Source organism: Manis javanica, chromosome 17, assembly GCF_040802235.1.
Source record: "Manis javanica isolate MJ-LG chromosome 17, MJ_LKY, whole genome shotgun sequence".
Taxonomy (NCBI): Eukaryota; Metazoa; Chordata; class Mammalia; order Pholidota; family Manidae; genus Manis; species Manis javanica.
This window is the reverse complement of record NC_133172.1, coordinates 48,416,188-48,432,049: the sequence shown is the minus strand read 5'-3', so window position 1 is coordinate 48,432,049 and position 15,862 is coordinate 48,416,188. Positions and strand designations below refer to the sequence as shown.

Below are 15,862 nucleotides of genomic sequence, written 5' to 3'. Positions count from 1 at the left end.
CATATTGGTTAGGATTTTCAGTTGTAAGCAGTTTGGCTGATGTGTATAGCAAAGGACATACATTTGAAAGATAGCAGGTAGCTCACAAAATCTCCAGGAGGACAGAAAATTAGGCTTGGAAGCACACAGTTAAGAGCAACACCCCAAATTCCAATTCAGCAGTGGTCTAGGATGATAGCATTGCAACCACTGAGTCTGGCATACCGTCCCTGCCACCCTCAGCCTAGATGCTACCCCTAAAACTGTCACTGGAAACAGAGCGTACCCATCAAATCACCTAAAGGGTTGTGAGGCAGATGCTCCTTGCTGCCACCAGCTTCCACTTCAAAGTAGGTGAGGGGCAGCATGGGGACAGTGGCCCTTCTCTGACTGGAGAAGCCTGAGCTTTAGGCTGACGCCCACACCCTAGCTGCAAAGGAAGATGGTTTTACCTCATGACGCATGGAATTTCACAAGCACGTGAAGAAGGCTCAACTGCCAGGCAACCAAAATGAGCGACGAATGTCCAATTCTGCATTTCAGTTGATCATCCCACCAACACGTGAAGCTGTCAGAATGACTCTTACCATCCCCATTTTAGACAGAAGGAGCAGGACCAGGGAGGCTTCTCTACCAACACAGTAAAATGCAATAGGAAGAGAAGCAAACTCTTGTTTTCAGCTTTAAAAAGATCAAGCAGAAGTATAAGATAAGAGGAACTAGGTCATATAAAGGTCTTAAAATCTCAGCTGACATTAAGCTGCATATGTACCCAGCTGAAGAGGCTGCTGACATGGCCATTGTAGAAACTTGTGGGCAGGACAGCATCTTGGCCTTTGGGCCTGCCAGACTTACCTGAGGTTGACCATTCTAGTCTGATCAGATACTTGCAGGGATGGGCAGCCAGAAGGTTCCGTAATATCTGCTGTATGGGCTCTTCTGCTTCAGAGGGCAGAACTGGGGCCACCTGGGAGCCCAAGGGACCAGTTACCAGTGCAACACCTGTAGAGCAGAGCAAAAATGAAACCGGCCACCCTGTGAGATGGGGAGATCCCCATTGTCAGGGGCATACAAACAGAGGCTGTAAAGCCACCTATTAGACATTTTAGTTCAACTACATGATGAATGCAGTCCCTGCCAACTTTCAGATGCTATAAGCCTCCAGTGTATGCTACAATGATCTACAATGGCCCTCCAAGAGCCTCCTAGGAACCTACTGGAACTAACCAGTAACAACAAAAAATAGAAAACCAAAAATGTGCACTCTTACTAGACTCAATTATGCAACGTAACTTTGCAAAATTAGGCAAAAATAACAGGAAGGATAATTTTACACCTTATATTAGCCAAAACTGAAAAAGTAAAGTCCAGTGCTAGAGAGGCTGCAAAGAAGCTAGAAGATTCATGCTGGCAACTGGGTAAAACAGGAACCATCCTTTTTGAAATCAATGTGGTAGATGGTATCAAAAAAAAAAAACACCAAAAAACAAAATCATGTGTAGTCCTTTGACCCAATAAGTATTCACTTGGGAATTTACCTTAAAGAATACTTAGCAAAGGATACTTGCTATAAACTTGAAGATCTTCATTACATCAGTAAAAATAGCAAACATTACTAAGAGGGGAGAGGTTAAGTACAGCATGGTTTTTGATGGAATATTAGGCAATCATTACAGATGGTGTTTATAGAGAATCTCTGTTCCTGAGGGAAGCCTGCATCCTATTTACCACTATGAACACAGCACTATCTGGAGCACAGAAACACTTCATTAAATATTTGTTGAATAAATGAGTGAATGAACTGAACAAACGAATTCAATCTTGGCAAGGGAAAATGCTTATTACATGGTACATTAAAAAAAAAAGGCAAACACAACAGACACATGAAAAAATGCTCCACATCGCTAATCATCAGAGAAATGCAAATTAAAACCACAATGAGATATCACCTCACTCCAGTAAAGATTGCCACCATCCAAAAGACAAACAACAACAAATGTTGGCGAGGTTGTAGAGAAAGGGGAACCCTCCTACACTGCTGGTGGGAATGTAAATTAGTTCAACCATTGTGGATAGCAGTATGGAGGTTCCTCAAAAAACTCAAAATAGACATACCATTTGACCCAGGAATTCCAATTCTAGGAATTTACCCTAAAAATGCAGGAGCCCAGTTTGAACATATGCACCCCTATGTTTATTGCAGTAATAGCCAAGAAATGGAAGCAACCTAAGTGTCCATCTGTAGATGAATGGATAAAGAAGATGTGGTACATATACACAATGGAATATTATTCAGCCATAAGAAGAAAACAAATCCTATCATTTGCAACAACATGGACGGAGCTAGAGGGTATTATGCTCAGTGAAATAAGCCAGGCAGAGAAAGACAAGTATCAAATGATTTCACTCATCTGTGGAGTAAAAGAACAAAGAAAAAACTGAAGGAACAAAACAGCAGCAGACTCACAGAACCCAAGAATGGACTAACAGTTACCAAAGGGAAAGGGACTGGGGAGGATGAGTGGGAAGGGAGGGATAAGGGAGGGGTGGGGGTAAGAAAAGGGACACTATGATTAGTATGTATAATGTGCAGGGGGGGACACAGGGAGGGCTGTGCAACACAGAAAAGACAAGTAGTGATTCTACAGCATCTAACTACGCTGATGGACAGTGACTGTAAAGGGGTATGTGGGGGGGACTTGGTGATGGGGGTGGCTAGTAAACATAATGTTCCTCATGTAATTGTAGATTAATGGTACCAAAATAAAAAAAATTTTTTTAAAGAGAGAAACAAGATGTGTATATATATATATATAAAGCAAACATAATCAAGGCCATATAAGACAAACCCAGAGCCAACATGATACTGAACAGCGAGAAGCTGAAAGCTTTTCCTCTAAGATTGGGAACAAGATAGGAATTCCCACTCTCCCCACTTTTATTCAACATAGTTCTGGAGGTCCTAGCCATGGCAATCAGACAACACAAAAAAATAAAAGGTATCCAGACTGATAAAGAAGAAGTTAAACTGTCACTGTTTGCAGATGACATGATATTGTACATAAAAAGCCCTAAAGAATCCACTCCAAAACTACTAGATCTAATATCTGAATTCAGCAAAGTTGCAGCATACAAAATTAATACACAGAAATCTGTTGTATTCCTATACACTAACGATGAACTAGCAGAGAAATCAGGAAAACAATTCCATTCATAATTGCATCAAAAAGAATAAAATACCTAGGAATAAACCTAACGAAGGAAGTGAAAGACCTATACCCTGAAAGACACTCTTGAGAGAAATTAAAGAGGACACCAGTAAATGGAAATACATCCCATGCTCATGGATAGGAAGAACTAAATTATCAAAATGGCCACTTGCCTAAAACAATCTACAGATTCAGTGCAATCCCTATCAAATACCAACAGCACTGTTCAATGAACTAGAACAAATCGTTCTAAAATTCATATGGAACCACAAAAGACCCCAAATAGCCAAAGCAATCCTAAGAAGGAAGAATAAAGCCAGGGGGATTATGCTCCCCGACTTCAAGCTCTACTACAAAGCCACAGTAATCAAGACAATTTGGTACTGGCACAAGAACAGACCCATAGTAGACCAATGGAACAGATTAGAGAGCCCAGATATAAACGCAAGTATATATGGTCAATTCATATATGATAAAGGAGCCATGGACATACAATGGGGAAATAACAGCCCCTTCAACAACTGGTGTTGGCAAAACTGGACAGCTACATGCAAGAGAATGAAACTGGATTATTGTCTAAGTCCATACACAAAATAAACTCAAAATGGATCAAAGACCTGAATGTTAAGTCATGAAACCATAAAACTCTTAGAAAAAAAACATAGACAAAAATCTCCTGAATATAAACATGAGCAACTTTTTTCTGAACACATCTCCTCGGGCAAGGGAAACAAAAGCAGAAATGAAGATATGGGATTACATCAAGCTAAAAAGTTTCTTTACAGCAAAGGATACCATCAGTAGAACAAAAAGACATCCTACAGTATGGGAGAATATATTCATAAATGACATATCTGATAAGGGGTTGACATCCAAATTATATAAAGAGTTCACACACCTCAACAAACAAAAAGTAAATAGGCCAATTAAAAAAATGGGCAGAGGAGCTGAACAGACACTTCTCCAAAGAAGAAATTCAGATGGCCAATAGGCACATGAAAAGATGCTCCACATTGCTAATCATCAGGGAAATGCAAATAAAAACCGCAATGAGATATCACCCACACCAGTTAGGATGGCCAACATCCAAAAGACAAACAACAACAAATGTTGGTGAGGTTATGGAGAAAGGGGAACCCTCCTACACTGCTGGTGGGAATGTAAACAGGTTCAACCATTTTGGAAAGCAGTATGGAGGTTCCTCAAAAAACTCAAAATAGAAATACCGTTTGACCCAGGAATTCCACTCCTAGGAATTTACCCTAAGAATGCAGGAGCCCAGTTTGAAGAAGACATATGCACCCTATGTTTATCGCAGCACTATTTACAATAGCCAAGATATGGAAGAAACCTAAGTGTCCATCAGTAGATGAATGGATAAAGATGTGGCACATATATACAATGGAATATTATTCAGTCATAAGAAAGAAATCCTACCATTTGCAACAACATGGATGGAGCTAGAGGGTATAAATAAGCCAGGCAGAGAAAGACAAATACAAAATGATTTCACTCATTTCTGGAGTATAAAAACAAAGCAAAACTGAAAGAACAAAATAGCAGTGGACTCACAGACACCAAGAAGGGACTAGTGGTCACCAAAGGGGAGGGGTTGGGGAGGGTGGCTGAGGAGGGAGGGAGAAGTGGATTAGGGGCGCTATAATTAGCTATGACAATATAGGTAGGTCACAGGGAAGGCAGTAGAGCATGGAGAAGAGAATTAATGACTCTATAACATCTTACTATGCTGACAGACAGTGACTGCAACAGAGGGGGTGAGGACTTGATAATAGGGGTGAATTTCGAAACCACTGTATTGTTAATGTGAAACCATCATAAGATTGTATATCAGTGATACTTTAATAAAAAAAGAAAAGGGCTTAAAATTATATGATTTCCAGAATATGAAATATACATATGTGTTCTACACGTAATGTAGAAAAATAAAAAAGAGATGTTAAGGTCATGTGCTAGGGATGTTGTTTTTATTCATTCAATATGTTTTACTGAGTATCTGTTATGTATCAGGTGCTGTGCCACATGCTGTGAGTTTAGCAATATGCAAAATAGACTATCTACCCTAATGGAGAGTTTATTCCAGTGGTTTCCTGGAGGAGTAAGATTAAGGGAGAGACATACAATAAATAGATATGTAAGAAAACATGTAATATGTCAGATGGTAGTAAGTGCTATTGAAAGTAAAAAAGCAGGAAAGGGGGACAGAGTGCCAAGAGAGGAAAGGATACCATTTTATACAGACGTCCATGAGGGTATCTAGAAAAAGAGCTTCCAAACAGAGGAAAAAGCAAGTGCAAAAGCCCTTAGGCCAGAGTGCACTTGGTGTAATCAAGAAACAGCATGGAGGTCAATTTGCTGAAGCAGAGGGAAACTAGGGGATGAGGCAGAGAGGCTACAGGAGTCAGAATGTATATGGTCCTGTGGGCCATCATAAGGACTTTAGGGTTTGCTCTCAATGAGACAAAGAAGCCACTAGAGGGATGGAGCAGAGGTGACATGATCTGACTTAAGTTTAAAAATAATCACTCCTTTTAATTTATCCAAAGAAAACAAGATTCCTGATTCAAAAAGACATATGCACCCCTATGTTTATTACAGCACTATTTACAATAGCCAAGATATGGAAGCAACCTAAGTGTCTATCAGTAGATGAATGGATAAAGAAGTGGTACAGATACACAATGGAATATTATTCAGCCATAAAAAGAAAACAAACCCTACCATTTGCAACAACATGGATGGAGCTAGAGGTGAAATAAGTCGAGTGGAGAAAGACAACTACCAAATGACTTCACTCATTTGTGGAGTATAACAACAAAATAAACTGAAGGAACAAAACAGCAGCAGACTCACAGATTCACAGACTCCAGGAAGGGACTAGTAATGACTCTATAGCACCTTACTATGCTGATAGACAGTGACTGCAAAGGGGCCGGGGTGAAGACTTGATAATATGGGTGAATTGACATTTAGATGCATATTTCATATTCTATACCAAGTCCCATATTGTAAACTGAGCTGCTGTTTGGGAACTAAAGTTGGCGGTTCATGGACTTGTCTTACCTATCTTATGCACAACACTTCTGCAGTACAATTTACAATCCAAAAGTACTGACAGGAGACCCTCGTGGGAAGTCTGCATGTGCTGGCAAGATTATCTGAAAAACTAATAAAATCCTTGTAATCCTTTTCAAGGATGCAGAAAGGAAAATGGCTGCATTTCAAATCCATGGCATTTCAAAGGCATGAATTAAGCTCTACACTGGAAAAAAATCCACACAAGTTCTCTGATTTATGTTCTAAACTGAGAAAACAAATGGTTACTAAGAAATGAAATTTGCAAAATTCTTAAACACATTTTCTAGTTGATATGCACATTCTTATATCTACAGCTATACCAAAATATAAATTTCAGAAATCACTACCATTGAACTTCGTTGATACAACTTTGCCATGAAATCTGGAACTGTTTTTCGGTTTGGTTTATTTTATTCCCAGACATTCTGCCTTTTAAGTGTGTATAAAACCGATCATGTGTAGATGATGTTGAGACAATACTTTGTCTCTCTTCTCTTTACCCCTCATGTTTTGGGTACAAGGGCTTTTTCTTAGTTCCTCGACATCCTGATTTCTGTGACACTCATATCAGTGGGCTCTGTACACTGTCTCTTCTCCTAACTATCTTCTGTTGACTTCTCACTCACTGTACAGTTTGGCAAAGGACTACCAGGGTTCCTCTGCCCTTCAAAGCAACCGTCTTGTAAGGAGACTTGCTAATGACCCATCCTACGAATTCATTTTTCAATCCCGTGACCTCTTCTGTCCACTACAGCCACCCCGCCCTTTCCCCTGACCAGGGCTCCGCCCTCCCCCCGCCCCATCATATCTGTCCTCTCACTCCATTCACCAAGAATGCACCCCCTCCCATCGATCTACTCCATCCTGCCTCCACCTCCTTCCTCGTGATGGACACTGCTTCCACCTCTTGGCAGCATCTCCAACTTTGTCGCTTTCCTGCCTTCCTGTCCACCAAAGCCCAGCCCTGCATCAGCTCACCACTAGCCTCTCCGTGCCTCAGGGCTGCTGGGTTGCTGAAGAGAGCGCACAGCCCCACAGATTAGCGCTCCCACAAACCCACGGCCTCCGGAGTCAGCAGCCCTCACCACTGTCCTGCGGTCTCTGGGCTGCTTTTGGCTTTCCCTCCTCTCTTCCCGAGCAGCCATCTTGAAGTTCCTCCTCCTTCTCCAAGCCTCCCCCCATTCCGTTCCCCACACAGAGCAGACAGCCTTACCTCCAACATCACCTTGGCGCGTGAACTACCTGCATTTCCTGGGTCTGCCTCCCAGCTCCCTACCTGCCCACCCACCTGCGCCTCCAACTCCTCCTCCCTTCCTCCCCTCTCATCTTAGAGGAAAGGCGGGCCCTCCTCCTGCCTGAGGCTCATTCTGAACCCCAGCACCTCCCGCCTCCTTTCTGTCCTCACTCTGTCCTTCAATCCTTCTCTTCCCTGCAGCGTCTATTGTCTCTCCATTGGTCTTTCCCCCTCAGTGTTTTTAAGTGGCCTAATCTCTCTCAATTTAAAACAAAATTGTCTCTCAGCTCTGCATCATTTCTGGTTTTCTCCCCTTTCCCCCCTCAAGAGTCATCCACATCTGTTTCCCACGTGCTCAGACTCCTGCTCCTGCTGCTCCACCGAATCTTCTCTCCCCAAGGCCACCAGTGGACTCTTTGCTGCTGACTTTGGTGTCAGCTCGTTCAGCTGTGGCTTGCTTGACCGTTGTGCACCACTTACCTCACTCCCTCCATTTGGCTTCTGCAGCACGCCAGTCTCTGCTTTCCCTTCTATCCCTCCGACTGTTCTTCTCGCCTTCCCTTCTGGGCTTCTCTTCCTCTACCTGTCCCTTACACGTTGGCATTTCCTAAAGGATTTTGGTCTTCTTGTTGGCACTCTCTACTGAAGGGTTTCATCCATTCCCATGGCTTCAATTATGATGTATATGCTGGTAACTTGATAACTTATGACTCTTTCTCCAGATCTATCTCTCAAGGATGACCAGGCGCTCAGGCTTTGCCTTTTTTGGTTTGTATTAAGTTCAGGGCTTGAAACAGTTCCCCTGATACTTCTTTGGCCACAAATTAATTAATTCCCATATTAAGGCATTTTCTGAAGATAAGCTCCAAATCCCCTACTGGACATCTCTCACTCACCTCAAACTCACCTCCTCCTCTTTCTATCTAAAACCTGCTCCCAAGCCTATTCCACACATCAGAGGAAAGCGCCACCAGCCATCCACCTAGTTTCCCAGGTATCTGGGCATCATCTTTGACTCACTGCTCTCCCTCACGCCCTCAGCTCATTACTCACAGAGTCCTCTGAATATTCACCTCCTAATGCATCTCAGATCCAGTCCCTCTTTTCCACCTTCACAGACAGTGTGCTAGATCACTGCAAGCAACTTCCCACCTATATCCCAGCCTCACCTCCTGGCCATTTCCCACACAGGCCCTAGGCCTTTTCAAAACACATATCTCCTTAAGAACTTCCATTATCTTTAGAATAAAGTTATGTTCCTCAGCTTAGTATACTAGGATCTTTAGGACCTGACCCTGGTTAATCACTCTAACCCCATGTCTGATATTCAGCATTCATTACTTAATTGGAAGACCTATGGACTTTACTGAGACCTTTTTTCCCCTCGAACAAGGTAGGAGGCTAGCTCAAAGTTCCTCTGCAATCCTTCACAACTCTAGCTTCTAAGCACCTAGAATTCCATTCTCTTAGGGTTCTCTCCTCTAAAGCTGCCCCTTTGAAAATGTGTATATATATATATTTTATATCCACTGAGAGAGACAGGGAGAGAAAGAATGAGAAGACATAAACCTGGCCCAAATCATACAACTAATAAAAGACAGAATGGGAATTTGAACCCAGATTACCCAGGACATTACCTTCTGCCTGTTTATTCATAGTCAAACCAATTTCTGAAAGTCCAAGATGAAGAACATTTATTAAATGCTTGATATCTATGAAGTGCATTACATAAGGCATCTCATTTATCTATTACAACATTGACAAATAAGCAAACTGTAGATCTGAGAAAATAGTTTGTACAGGGTCATATAGCTAGTAAATGGGTTTGAATTCCCCCACTTCCACCTCCCTGATACCAATGAAAAGAATTTTACAACTGAAGAAATAGGTTCAGCCCAAAGTCACACATATAATCAGAGGCAAAGTAAGAATTAGAACCCAGGTTTTCTGACTCTAGTTACCAGAGTTGATACTATTTTAGTCCTTGCTTTCTGGGAGAAACATGGAACCCTGGCCTTTTCCCTACTTGTAACAGTTCCTGAATACTAGCACTGCTCCTGAGGGGCTGACCTGACCTCCAGCGTTTCAGCTGTAGCTCACGCAGTCTCCTTTGGCAACCCTCTGTCGATATTCTGCTGATGCCTGCCCTGTGGAATAGTCCTCCCCTACTTGCTTTTCCAAAGCCTCTGTTCTCACTGCATCCACGGAATCAGGCACTCAGTGTCAGCACAAATTCCATCCCCCCCACCCCACCCCAAAGCCTCCTTACAGTGTTCTCATCTTCAGTAATGAGGCCCCATCTGTTCACCCAGCTCCTCCAATGGCCTTCCCTCATGATTTAGCCAGGACCAAAGCCCCTCTGCCATGTCTCTGAGAAGTCCTGTTCATTCTTCCCTAAATGCAGTCCATTTTACTCATTCTTCTGTCCTAGCCTTTCCTCCCTGGATGACATCAACTCAAGGATGACAGGACTACTTTTACTCAAGCTCTGTCTTTTTTGTTTGAATCTGATTCCTTCTTTGGCCATGAATTAATTATTCCCATATATTAAGGCTTTCTCCCAAAAATGCTTTGGCTGAAATACACCCAAAAAGTCCGGATGGGGTGACATATGAAAGAATGTGTGGGATTAATTGGACCATCTGGCCAACACCAGGGGCCTGAGTGGGGAAAGATTCAGAAAAGATGCTACCTAGCAATCAGGGACATCACCATCAGGGCCCTCTGGTGCAGAGCAGAGGGCTGAAAGAAGGGCTGGGATCTCAGACTATCTTTACTTCATAAATGACAGGGGCAGAAGAGCCTTCCCAGAAAGGGAGTGGGAGGTAGGGCACTTAGACACAGAAAGAAGCTCCAACAGCTAGAAATAGAGGAACATGAAGAACTGATGACATTTAGAGGAAGACTGACAGAACTTGCAAGGAATAACAGGCAAGAATCTATCGATCCCTAGCATCATAGGAGTGGAAGGGCCCTCAAGGCATTGAGGCAAAATGCCAATCTCCTTCTGGATGAGATAAACATTTCTTCAAGGGAGTGGCATCCCTGTAGTTGAACTCCCAGCACTGGGAAATGCCCATCCTTAGGAAATTAAGATTATGGAGGTGTCAGTGAAATTCAGTTAAAGTTCAACTCAACAAATATCTGTTGAGTATTTGTGCAAGACACTGTAACACTGGACTGTAAGTACGAATAATAGATGGGCCGCTGCTCTGTGGATCTGATTAGGTGCAAGATGGATACAAAAACATACAAGTAGAAGAGGGGGAGTAGAGGGTGCTGCTCATACACAGGGTGGGGTACCTAATACCGAGCCAGGCATTTAGGAAGGTTTCATGGATGCGACAACATCTAGGCTGGGGCTTTAACAGTGAGGGTTTCCCTGAATGCAGGGTGGAAGGACCCACGGGAGTGAGAGAAAAACGGGTGTTTAAGACTTCCCGGCTTACAGAGAAGTTCATATTGTTGCATGAAGATGGTGGAGTCCAGATCTTGACCTCTGAGAGCAATGGTGAGGAGTATGGGCTTAATTTCGGAGGCAATGGCATGCAGGAGAAGCGCCCTCTGGCTGCACTGGGTGGAGACGCTGCAGTATCGGAAATGGCGTGAAGGAGGCCAGAACCTGGGCTGGAAAGACGCGATGAGAAGGCCTTGATGGCCCAAGGGATATGACCAAAAGTAAAGCGCCCCTTTATTACAAGATCTAGACAAAAATAAAGGGATAAAGTTCAGAATGCGCCCCTTCCACTCGCAAGCCAAAGGTCTCCTCCGCCGTCTCACCTTTTTTGGGCAAACCAAAGCGGCTCGCCCTCGGTTTGCCCCACCACCGCGGACACTGTAACACTGGACTGTAGGGAACAGCTCCACGCCCTTCTTCTCAGATAGGAAAACTGAGGCCCAGAGTCCCGACATGGGGACCGATGATAAAACAGAATTGAAAGGGCCTCCGAAGAGGCTGCCCGGAGTCACGCACGATCCTTCGAGGGTCTCGTGGCCTGCCCTATTTCTACTTCAGCCATCCCCAACCAGCCGCCTTTGCCATGGAAACATTCCTCCCGCCCTCCTCAGCGCCTCCGCTTCTTCCGTGCACTCTGGGAAGTGCAGTCCATCCCTGGTTACCTGCCCGCGGCATAGGTCCACTCCGCATCCTTAAAGGACTACAAGTACCAGAAGGCTGTGCGAAAACTCAGGCGGTCTCTGGGGGATGTGGTCCTGACAGGAGAACCAAGGAACCCGTGGGCGGGGCCTAAGGAAGTGGGTACGACGCCCCCATTGGGCGTCCTCTTGGGCGGGGCCCTGGTCACCATTGGCCGCAGCAGAGCAAGGGAGGCGGGGTCAGCGGAATGAGGCGCGGAGCTGTTCGCCGCTCCAGGTGCTGAGTCCGAGGGAGGCTCCGGACGGCAGACCTGCGGTTGCCGCCGCCGCGGGGAGAGCCACCGCGGGGAAGCTGGGGCCGCGAGGAGCCGCTAGGAGCTGGGTGCGCTGCCGGGCGCTAATCGACCTCCCGCTTCTCCGAGGTCGGTGCTGCTAGATTCGCTTTTGTTTTATTGGGGGAGGAATGATCTCAGGCGTGAGGGGGCCTGGGGAGTTGATGGGACCTGTCCTCTCCGTCCTCAAGACCATCTGTCCCGGAGAGCTGCCGACTGCTCGCGGCCTTCCCTAGTCCGGCGCCTAACGTCGGGGCAGCTTGTGTTAGTTTTTGGTTCAAGGTAGAGGGGTCTCTTGATTTGTGAGGGGCGAGGGCTAGAGGACCCCTCCCATCTTTCCCGAGGGCGTCAAGAGCTCAGAGCTTCCTTCTCTCTGTGCCTGAAGTCGACGCTGCTCGGATTATTGATGGGAGGGAGTATTCTGGAATGAAAGGTTCTGAGGCAAGGAGACCCTTCCTCACAACACCTCTACTGCTTAAGGTTCCAGAGGAGGTCTGGATGTGATGGCGGAGACCGCGGGACTCCTCCTCCGCCCAGACCCCCCTAGGCTTATTGAGGAGCGACTGCTTGGGATGGCAGGAAGATCTTCCCGTGCCCAACCCTCTCCCAAAGCCAAGGGTTTTGTGAAGAGCGGAGACGGGATGGAGATGGAGACAGGGGACCCTCCCTGCTCCCCCTTTAACCCGCCTAGGGTTTGGGGAGGGAGGGGATTGGGACGTGAGGACAAAAGCCAAGAAAACCCTTCCCACCCTCGGTAAGCAGGTACAGGAAAGCACAGCCCGATTCTCCGGGTCCTCCGCGCTCTGGGCCGCGCGCCTAAGGTCGGAGTGGCTTGGGGGTGGGGTGTGCGGTAGGGGAAAGTAAGAGGGGTTGAGGGACTCCTCCCGACATCTCCCCACCCAGGCCTTGTCTCCCAGGTCGTCCCTACCAGGATCCAGGCCACGCGCCTTAAGTCAAGAGGACCCTCCCTGCCCCGCCCAGCCCCGGGGACCCGGACTCCTGCACCGCGGCGGGGAGCCAGACCCGGATGGGCTCCTGCGGGGAGGAACGGAGTGGGTCCCCGCTCTAACACCCCAAAGCTCGGGACAGGCACCCCTGCGCCCGCAGACCCTCGGTGCTGCTTGGCTCCGCTCGGGGCGCGCCCCAGATCCGGCCACCGAAACCTCCGCGTGGCTGCCGGTTTGGGAGCAGGGCTTTCGCGCTCCGCCCAGGCATCTGCGGTAGGACAAAGCGGCGGTCGCTGCACTGGCGGGCCTGCGCCACGGGCTGGGCTGGGGGCGCGGCTGGGGGAGGGGGAGCTTCGGGCGCGGCATGGGGATCTTCCGTGGAAACGTGCCAGGAGCTAGGCGGGAGACAAAGCGTGCTCGCTCCTCGCGGGACCGCGCGAGCCGGGATGGAAAATCCCGAGGGAGGCGGCTGCGCCTGGGTAGGGCACTATGCTTCGCACCCCTTTCCAGCACACAACCCCCTCTGCCAGCCCGACCCCGGATGCCGTGTGTCGTTACCAAAAGGTTCAAGACCCGTGACCACGAGGACGTGGACAGGCTGGGGGCTCCGTGGGCCTGGGATTCGGGAGACGTGAATGGGCCAGGGTCCAGAAGGGCATCCGACTGGACCCCTACCCCCCTCCCACGCTCCATCAGCTATATTAGGTCTAGTTTGGTTATGGGGTTCAAGTGTGTTTGTATGTGTGTCACAGTGTGTTTTCATGGGTAATGGTGTGGGTCAAAGTGAGTGAATGTGTATGAATGACTGGGTGAATGTGCCAGGGTGTGCTCCAGGGTTCCTGTGTGTTGTGGTGAGCTTGCGTATCTGTCTGTGTGTGTGTAGGAAAGAGGAACCACTTACTGTTGGCCTTGGATGTCCCCCCCCCCAAAGGTGGCCATCCTTTCTACCCTCAAGCCACAGAAATAACCTGGGGTCCCAGTAGATGCCCTCAGGATGGAGGTAGTTTCAAGCCACCTTAAGCCTAGCCTGCATGCCAGGGTGTGGCTCAGAAAGTAGGACCTCACAAGTATGTGGAGACCTCTTCAGCAACTCTGAGGTTTCAGGTGTAACCTTAACATCCTCACCAGTGCCCTGCCCTTCTTATCCTTCAGAAACCTTTTCCTGCTGTGATGGGCTGCCCTGAGGATGAGAATTCTGCCCCCCCACCCCACGAGTTACCAAGTGGGACCTGGGAGTTCACCAGCAGAGTCCCTTATGATGTGGGTGTTAAGACTGTGTGGCAAGGCAACTTGTGTCATTTTGGCCTCCAAGGGTCATGGGGCTGGGGTTACTGGTCAGTGACAGGTGGCCTGTCAGTAATACCAGGTACACTCACTGAGAGGGCACGAGTGTGACACAGAGATATGGGTAGACACACCTAAAGGATGAAGACTCCCAGCAAGTGACCTCTATTTCACAGCACTCTTACAGCAAAGATGCTGTGTGCTTTGAGATAATCCCAACCAGAGACCTCTTTCCCATATGATGAGGGGCGAGACTGTGGCCAGTGGAATCATAGGAAGAGCAGTTACCAGGCAGTGGAGCCACCATCGAGCACAGCCCTGCCTGGTCGTGTCTCCACAGGTATCCAGTACCAGTATCCACTGCCAGGATCCACAGCGACCCCTACTGGGAAGAGGTTAAGCCAAGCTACAATTTGGCAACTAAAACCCTCCACACTGTGGAGGTTCAGCTTGGGTGTGGGCATTGTGAAGTAAACACCACAAACCCTTCTATTTGGGGTCTGTCAGCCTTTGTCGTCCTAATTTGATGTTCTTGTCTGGTAGTTGAAGCAGTGGAACTGCCGCTGTCCTTGCCCATATGGAAATATTTAAAGGGCCTAAGGGCCTTTGTTCAAGTTTCCATCCAGTTGGGGCTAGGTATTAAATCTGCTTATAAGGAAAATTCATGGAAAACACTTATCAAGCTCAGAGAGGTTTAGGTATCTTTCCTGTCTCTTTCTCTCCCTCTGTGATTCCTCTCTCCCTTTTTTCCTATTCTACTTTTGTCCTCTTTTCCTCAATAAACTAGTCAAGAACACATTTTTCAAAGAAAAGCCTTCTTTGTTGACAATGTGGCTCAGAAGATGCACATGTCAGGAGGTTATTACTAAATGCAAAGATCTGGCAAACATTGGCCCTTTCAGGCCTAATGATGGATGTAGGGGAGATGGATGAGACATTCTCAGTCTTAAATGCACACCTACTAACATTTGTCTCTTCGGGAATTGCTCTGAAGACATTTCATGCAGCCACAAAATCTTTAGATCTCCTCAAAGGAAAGGAGGTATTTAAATACCTGGTATTGTTCTTACTTTGGCAACCTTGTGATTTGCATTGAACTATGTGACTCAGTATCATAAAGTAAAAATAGGACTTAATCTCTTCCCTGCCTGTTCGGAAGGTGACTGCATATGTGTGTTGTGTTCTGCATTAGAGAGTGAAGAGCTAAATTATCTCATAAATTGAGCCACCTGCTTATCCTGATTAGAGAATAGCACTTAACATCACCTACAGGCAATGACGTTATTTATGTTTCTTTTAATTTATACCTGAATCTCTTTGTCTTGTAAAACATTTCTTCATGTTCATACATTATTACTTTCACTGGAGGTTAATCAAGAATGTTTAATCCTTGTACTGAAGCCAAACAAATTAAATATCAGCAGATACAGGAAGATGTGGGTGGTGTTTCTGTTCTTCTTGGATTAAAAAAAAAAAATCCTTGGAGTGCACAGAAGAGCAGGAAAGGGTCTGAAGATTCAGTAAACCTTATGGGTGGAGTTAATGGCTCCTCAGAATTTTCCAGGAGACCTGGAAATCTGAGGAATCTGAGCATACAAGCAAGTGGCATGCATGCTGGAAGTGAGACTGCAGCCCTTGGGATTCCTTAATCCCTGTACTAATTCACCCTCTCTGGGAAAATCCCTC

General features: G+C 46.3%; 2 protein-coding genes across 2 annotated transcripts in view; one reads left to right on the top strand and one right to left on the bottom strand.

Annotated features, from left to right (window-relative positions):
* ZFP90 (ZFP90 zinc finger protein) overlaps positions 1–11,518 on the bottom strand; it is a 98,987-nt gene extending 87,469 nt beyond the window's left edge. The window contains exons 1-2 of the mRNA XM_073226510.1: positions 11,299–11,518; positions 835–981 (exon numbers count right to left, since the gene is read on the bottom strand). The gene's annotated coding sequence lies outside the window, so the exon portion shown is untranslated. The remainder of the gene's footprint in view (positions 1–834; positions 982–11,298) is intronic.
* Positions 11,519–11,880: 362 nt separating this feature from the next.
* Positions 11,881–15,862, top strand: part of SMPD3 (sphingomyelin phosphodiesterase 3) — an 81,210-nt gene continuing 77,228 nt past the window's right edge. The window contains exon 1 of the mRNA XM_017651308.3: positions 11,881–12,035. The gene's annotated coding sequence lies outside the window, so the exon portion shown is untranslated. The remainder of the gene's footprint in view (positions 12,036–15,862) is intronic.